This window comes from Echinops telfairi, unplaced genomic scaffold (assembly GCF_000313985.2).
Source record: "Echinops telfairi isolate 266 unplaced genomic scaffold, ASM31398v2 ScPeMD7_7457;HRSCAF=8495, whole genome shotgun sequence".
Taxonomy (NCBI): Eukaryota; Metazoa; Chordata; class Mammalia; order Afrosoricida; family Tenrecidae; genus Echinops; species Echinops telfairi.
This window is the reverse complement of record NW_022111357.1, coordinates 44,909,639-44,915,413: the sequence shown is the minus strand read 5'-3', so window position 1 is coordinate 44,915,413 and position 5,775 is coordinate 44,909,639. Positions and strand designations below refer to the sequence as shown.

The window sequence follows — 5,775 nt, the reverse complement described above, 5'->3', positions numbered from 1 at the left end:
TGTACAAATGCGCTTTACACAATTGATGTGTGTATGGATTGGGATAACAGTTGTATGAGCCCCTAATAAAATGTTAAAAAAGAAAAAAAATATGTGCTGTAAATCCTACACCCACAGAAAGAGCCTGGTGGCACAACGGTTAAGCCCCTGGCTGCTAACAGAAAGGTCAGTGGTTGAAACCGACCCAGCTGCTCTGCCCTGCGAGAGAAAGGGGTGGTGGTCGGCCGCTTTTGCAGCCTTGGAAACCCTAGGGGCCGTCACACTCTGTCCAGGGGCGTCACAAACTGCTGCCAGGACGATCTTTCAGACGTGCAGATGTGCTCTTCTGTAGGAATAAGGTTTTCCTTGTGATGTCAATGAGATCATAGTGGGGAAGTGTGTATTTTAAAGTGAATGATTGGGGGATGTAAGAAGAGAGAAGGAATCACAATGGGGAAAGATAGATGCCGTGTGAGGAGCGCCAAGGAGCCCAGACAGAACCAGAGGGAAGCCCAGCCGAGGCTCTGTCCCCAGGATGGACGGAGAGCAAGCCCCGGGCCTGGATTCCCACTTCTAGCTTACTGAAAGGTGCAGCCACCTGCTCCCATAAAGATTCACAGTCTCAGAAAGCCACAGAGGGTGGTTCTGGCCAGTGTTGTAACGGAGTCGAGCGGACCAGATGGCCACGAGGAAGCCGACTGAACTGTGAGAAAATGCATGTCTGTTCGTGGAAGCCACCCACTTGTGGTACTTCAGGTAGAGCAGTAGCCACACCAGGTGCCCGAGGAGCGGAAGCCCCGAGGAGGAGAGAAGCTTGGTAACATGGGGATGTGGAGGAGACTCTGCTTGCAAGGGTTCCAGGGAGCACCCCAGGAGGTGGTACTCCTTGGAACTCGGGAGGTGTGTATGCTGGAACACAATGAGAAAGGACCAGGTGGGGGTGAGGAGTGTGAGGAGGGTGGCAGGGCCACATGAGGGGGGGCTGCAGCCATGGCGGGCACGCGAGCAAGGGAAACATGTCTTCAGGATTTTCAGCAACTCCAGTGTTGGCTGTCGGGAATATGTTAGGAGAGGGCCCTGGGGGCCCAGCATTCTCACCCCACCACCTTACCTGAGACCACAGGCGTGACTTACTCCCTTTGGCGGGGTCCTGCCTCAACTTTGGGCAGGACCTGGAGTACCATAATGGGGCCTGTGACCTACTGGGCCCTGGGTGGATGGTGGGAAGAGGTGGGGTCCAGGGCCTCTCAGCTCAGCCATTTGCCGCTTCTGAGAGCCTGCTGTCTTACCGCTCAATGAAGCAGAGACAGTCACCCTGCGATGCTTTTAAATCACCCCCATTGTACAAGGAGGAAGTACGGTTCTTCCCAGGGCCGCATGGTGAGGCCCCCCAATTCCACACTCAGGCCTGAGCCTCCCTCAGTTCTGAAAACCCACCAGCTGGCCAGCGCCCCGGGTATTATAGGGTCCAAGACTCTCATTCCTGAGCTGATGGGAGACGTAGCTACACACACCGCAATGACATGGGCCCAGTGGCTCTTAGGGAACCTGGGAAACAAGACACAGTCACTGTGCCCATTCCGAGGGGGCTTTCAAGGCCTGGAGTCGGGCTGAGCACCGGCCCAAGAATCCAAGAAACCTCGCAGAAAAGCGAACATCTCCTTCCTGGCATGTAGTGCTTCTAACCTTCCAGAAGGCCAGGCTTTCAGACTCTACCCCAGGGTGCCTCAAGACTGAGTGGGTGCTAATGTCCACTCTCCTCGTAATTTTCCAGGTGTGATTTAGCCAAATGAATCAGTAGTTGGAGCAGGGAGGTGTGCCTTGACTCGCTCAGGCCTCAAGGATCAGAGAAGGGCAGCAGCCTACCCAAGGTCACACAGGAAGCAAGTCGGGGCCTCCCATCTAGGACCCCCCTGCTACTCTCTTTGAGCCCTGAGCTTTTTCCAAGGCATCTGGGGGTGTCCTCACTCTGCCTCAGTCTTCTCTTCTGCAGAGTGGGGGCCCCCGTCAATATAAACAGCTCCCAGATTTGGCACGTGAGCCCCTGCCACCCTGTATGTGGAGCCCCGGAGGCCTAGAGTGCACCTTCTCCTCAGAGAAGATAGGAGGAGGGGGTGGGAGGAGCAAGGCCACTTGTCCCTGGAAGTCCAGTTGTGCCTCTGGCATCAAACCCTGCAGACTGATCTTCCCCTATCAGGGTCCGTTTAAAAGCTAATTTCCCTCATCCCCAGAGGCTGAGCGTCCCCATGTCCTCCTCCCGGATATGAGGAATCCAGGGTGCTTGACCTTCTGGGGGCAGGGTCTCAGGCAGGCCTGGTGGCAGGGATGGGCCCCAAAACTCATTTCTCCTGGTTCTTGGCTGGGGGTCGTCCAGACCCTGGACCCCTGAGGGAGACAGGAGGTGGCTTTGACTGGTTAAGTCATGCCACCGTGAGTGCGTGCTGACATAAGGGCTGTGACTAATGACAGGGACACTGATGAGGGCCTGTGTACTCTGATTCAGGTGCTCACTGACCACTGGCTGGGCACCCTCGGGGTCAGGGGTTCACTGAGGCCACTGGCATAGTGGGACAGCTAGGACACACACAGGTCTGGACTTGAGACATGACACCAGCGGCCACGCGCACAATAAAGAGACTCAGGATTGTGCAAAGGGGCATTATGGGTGTGCAAGGGGTGTGCCCGGGGAGGTGGGACATTCAATTCAGGATGGTTTGCAGGTGCCCCCAGTGCTCCCCCACACTGTCAAGACCCTCCATCCACAGTCCTCATCAGTAGCCCCGGATTGACATCAAAGACGGGGACACCCCCCCCCCAGAGAGGCACTTCCAGCATTGGGGTGCCCTGTGGCAGGCTGGGAATGGGGTCACAGCTCTGGACACGCTCCCTGAGAATACACCCTCCTGACACACCCTCTGGTACTCCCACAGCCTGGGACTCTGCATCTGGGTCCCTTGACCCCTGGACTCACACATTCATCTGACACACACCCCGGCGGACTCACGTCCTGGGGTTCACAGCCTTCGGCCGCGCCCACCCTCTGACACTCACATCCTAAGAGGGTCACGCTGGAGAGCAGACAGCTTTGGACGCGGGACGGGACACGCGGGCCTCCAAACTCACCCCAACCTGGCTGCAGTTCCGAAGACGCCCGCACTTGCTCCGCCCGGCGCGGCCAGACCGGACCGATGGCACTGCGCGTCCTCTGCTGTCGGGGCACAAGACCCCAGGTGCGCTCCTAGCAGGAGGCGCTGGCGTTCTCGGCCCTGCCCCCGAACGTTGATTGGGTGGACGGTCCTATTTGCATAGGGGGCGTTCCCGCGGGCGGTGAGAGCTGGGCGCTGGGGCGTGGCCACGCCCCAGAGCGCAAAGAAGGCAGTCCGGACTGGGGTCACGGATGGTGATGGAGGGGCAGGGGTGGACAGCGAATAGGGGCGGGAGGTGGGGGGCGTGGGGGCGTGGAGGAAGCGGCTGGGTCAGACCAGGCCAGGCTTACCCCAGCCATCCCTGGGAGCCTCCGACCCTACTGTGACCCTGACCATAACTCACCACTGACTCCAATCCTGAAAAATTTAATTCTGATTTGGAAGTTTGAGGGCTCCCAGTCAAGGCCAAGCCTCGCACTGCACTGCGCCAGCTCTCAACTCTATCCTGGGGCAACAGGTGCTTGTGGAAATCTGCCCAGGCCCACTGCCCACCTCTCACCATCCAAACCCCGGGTCTGTTCTGGGCTTTACACAGCTGGCCTCTCCACGTCAAAAGTCAGGTTAGAGGGCCTTCCCAGACTGGCCCCTGACCTGATCAGCATCACTAAGTCCACAGTGAGCCTGGGGTCCCTGAGAATCCCTGTGGGAAGAACACAGGATGGAGATAAATAGGCGCTTGAATGTTGCCGGCTCTCTTGGACCAGCCCCAGCCCAGGGCTGATGGAGCACCAACCACAAACACCCCCAGTCCTGTGGGGTCAAAGGGAGAGATGAGTGATTGGGAGACCCAAGTTTTGGGAACAAGCATTGTGTTGGAGAAGTCAAGGAGGGCATCCCAGAAGAGGTATCCATAGCGGGTCTTGAAGTGTGTGTAGGAGTTTTGCCCTTGGGAGAAGCATTTTCTAAGAGGGCGAAAGGGCTGGGAGCTGGTGAGGAGGGGGCACATTGGGGGCAGGCAGGCCTGATGACTCTCTCCTTGGGCAAAAACAGAAGGCAGCTGGACTCCTGGAAGAGCAAGAGGTGGCAGCATGTGGGGGGCTTACTGAGGTAGGGATCAGAGGCGGAGGCACCCGGGAGGCTCATTTTTCTCTGAGGCTCCCTCTCTAGGACATGGGCAGAGCAGACCACTGGTTTGAGCCCAAACTGGAGCTCATTCTGTGGCATGAGTGGGGCACCTGGGGTCCTGCCTCCCCACCCGCAGCCCTCAGGGCTGGAGACACGCAGGTCGCAGGTCGGAACAAGGCTCGGTGAGCTCCAAGGTGGCTGGGGAGCTCTGGGCCCCCCGAGGGCCGCTCTGTTTACTCACGGCCGCCTGCCCGTCTCTGATGCAACAGGCAGGCTCTGGTTACGTGAGGGCGTCCATAGAGCAGCCCTGGGAGCAGCTGGGGGGGTGGGGGTACAGGGTGGAGAGGACTTCACAGTGAAGCTACACCCTGCCCCCTCTCTTCCCACGGATCCCTCCATCTTGCTTTTGTCCCTGCCCTATTGCCCTATGTGACCATCGCCCACCACCAACACCCGTTGGCGTGAGGCAGGCGACTCTTGGATCTGTCTTCTCAGATGGGGGGGGGGGGCTGGTGTCTCAGTTTCTGGAGACTGGAGGGGCTGGGGAAGGGCAAGCGGGATGGATGCCCCCTGGGGAGAAGCCCCTTTCCTGTTTCTTCAAGACCCACTCCCAGGGCCATCTACGACAAGGACTATGGGTGAGGGCCTGGGCTCCGGAACCTGATTCCAGCCCCAGCCCCAACACCCTCTTCCTGTGCGACTTCAGATCAACCTCTGAAACCTTAGTCACTACCTCCCCCGGGGAGGGGGCTCGTGGTTTCCTTAAGATGCACCCCCACCTTAAGATGCAACCCGTCTCCTACCTCCCTCCAATGCCCCCTCCTCCAAAAAGCCTTCCTAATCCCCTCTTGCTTGGGACCCAGCGCTGGCCCAGGGGAGATCTGTCTCCTCCAGCCCTAGAACTCCTTGGGGCCAAGTCTCAAAGGGTCTTCTCAAGCCACTTCTTGAAGGCCTGGGACATTTCACCCACAGAGAAGGTTGGGTCTGAGTGTGGGAGCCAAGCATGGGATCCCGAGGCCTCACGGGGGCCAGGAACAGACAAGAAATGGGGTTCTGAGTGTGCAGGACCCTCTCAGGGTGCTCTAAACAAAACCAGCCAGGGCCAGAGCAGCATCCGTGAAGAGCCCCGCCTATATCGACACTTCACAGGGAGGATTTTCTGTGGCTCTGCTGGGCTGGTTAGAACAGCCAACCTTTTGTTTTCCCCACCAAGCCAGCAGAAACGAATCAGGACTAGGACAGGGCCAGATTGGGGCCGGGAGCTGCAGCCAGCCTGCTGGAGGCTGAGGTTTGTTCTGCAGGTTGCCACCCTGGATGGAGTTCTCTCCATCGCAAGGAATTGGAGGAGTCTGGAGGGGTGGCCCACTATCAAAGCTGAAATTGTCACCTCTACCCTTGTGGGCGCTAGACTCCCACCCTCCTTTCCTGATGGCCCATGGACCCCATCCACCGCTGGGACAGCGTCAGGGCAAGCCCAGTTAGCTGGGCAGTGCACAGACACCCACTCTCAAATCCTTGCAGGAGG

General features: G+C 58.4%; 1 protein-coding gene across 1 annotated transcript in view; it reads right to left on the bottom strand.

Moving 5' to 3' along the window:
• MEF2B (myocyte enhancer factor 2B) overlaps positions 1–3,175 on the bottom strand; it is a 19,104-nt gene extending 15,929 nt beyond the window's left edge. The window contains exon 1 of the mRNA XM_004705242.2: positions 3,103–3,175. The gene's annotated coding sequence lies outside the window, so the exon portion shown is untranslated. The remainder of the gene's footprint in view (positions 1–3,102) is intronic.
• Positions 3,176–5,775: the final 2,600 nt, after the last annotated feature.